The following is a 2,020-nucleotide window of genomic DNA, read 5'->3' as shown; positions in this document are numbered from 1 at the left end:
CCAAAGTTTGACCTATAACCTGTGATTTCGAATGCAAACTAAGGTATTTACAGTTCATATTCATAAATAATGACTCGATCCAAGGAAGTGGCAAGTTGAACCAACAAAAACGGAGTTATATTGAAGAAACTACGGCTAAAACAAAATTGGGTATCCGAAGCTAGTTTAGCTACGAAATTAATTGGAGTAAAACTAAACTAATCATATCTTTGCTAATTAATATGATATTTTATATATATTTACTTATGATTTGATTTTATATATTTCAGGACCACCCGTAAACAACACGAGAAGATTAATTATAAGACCTCATGATTGTACGCAACACGTCATTTGACAATACGGTACTTTATGTACGCAACACGTCATTTGACAACATGGTACCATGGGTCGAGATTAATTCTGATCAATACGAATACGATGGGGTCTTTATTTATTTTATTGAGCAACTAATTATGGACCACTAACATCGGACTGCTAACTACGGACTAATAGATATTAAAAGTATTATAAATATATATGTAACGATTATTTGAAAAGAAAATATGTTAATATATTATATATATGGTTAGGTTCGTGATATCTATCGGAGACCAAGTCGTGTTAAATATCTTCAAGGAAAAAGTGAGTATATAGTCCCACTTTTAAACTCTAAATATTTCGGGATGAGAATACATGCATTTTATGATTTACGTTATGGACACAAGTGATTAAAAATATATATTCTACGTTGAGTTATACCACTGGCATACTTCCCTATAACTTGGTAACTACTATTTACATGCGGTATTGTAAACGCGAATCCTGTTGATAGATCTATCGGGCCTGACAACCCCAACAGGACTGGACGACCAGTATTCAACGGTTGCACAGTACTTCGTTTCGGTGACTACACTTGGTACGGTGTAGTGAGATTTCATAATAAAGGGAATATGCGACGTTGATTAAATGTTAAGTATGGTTATCAAGTGCTCAACCACTTAGAATATTTTTATTAAAACGTTTATGTATATTAAATCTTGTGGTCTATATTTATAACGCTGCTAGCATTAAACCTATATCTCACCAACTTTATGTTGACGTTTTAAGCATGTTTATTCTCAGGTGATAATTAAAAGCTTCCGCTGCATTATGCCGAATTTAAGCAGGATTTGGAGTATGCATATTTGTGTCAAAAATAAAACTGCATATCGGAAGATTTGTAATGTGAAATATGTTGGAAATCATATTGTTATTATCAAATGTAAAGTTTGTAAAACTAAGATTATCGCTAAACGATAATCATTATTATGCTGTTTGAACCTTTGATTATAATAAAGGTTATGGTTTGTATTATAAAAACGTATGCAGATTTTGAAAAATGTCACATATAGAGGTCAATATCTCGCAATGACACCAATGAGTACGTGACGTTTATATTCGATATGAACGGGACGCTTCACAATACAACAACAACAACAATCACAACCACAATCGCAACAACTATCCCATCAACCGCAACATCAATCGCAACAACAATCATAATCCCAACAATAGCTACAACAAGCGTCCCAACAACAATAACTTCACCAAATGCTCTAACAACAATAACAACCACATCAATCCCAATAGCAATCTCAATAACAACAATGAAAACAATAATCAGAAAATTCCATGCTATAGGTGTGAAGGATATCATCCGGGTAAATTTTGTGAAGTAGTATGTACCAAATGTAATAGGAAGGGTCATGCTGCAATGAAGTGTGAAGCATTCGGACCAGTGACTAAAAGAACAAATACTGCCCACATTATTTGTTTCGGATGCGGAAAGAAGGGCCACTACAAAACTACGTGCCCAAACTAGGGAAATAATACTGGGCAAAGCTGTGGGAGAGTTTTTAACATTAATGCGGAAGAAGCGCAGGAAGATCCGGAGCTTGTTACGGGTACGTTTCTTATCGATGAAAAACCTTCTTATGTTTTATTTGATTCGGGTGCGGATAGAAGCTATATGAGTAGAGATTTTTGTGCTAAATTAAGT

The sequence above is a fragment of the Rutidosis leptorrhynchoides genome, chromosome 3 (assembly GCF_046630445.1).
Source record: "Rutidosis leptorrhynchoides isolate AG116_Rl617_1_P2 chromosome 3, CSIRO_AGI_Rlap_v1, whole genome shotgun sequence".
Lineage (NCBI taxonomy): Eukaryota > Viridiplantae > Streptophyta > Magnoliopsida > Asterales > Asteraceae > Rutidosis > Rutidosis leptorrhynchoides.
Note: the sequence above shows the minus strand (reverse complement) of the source record.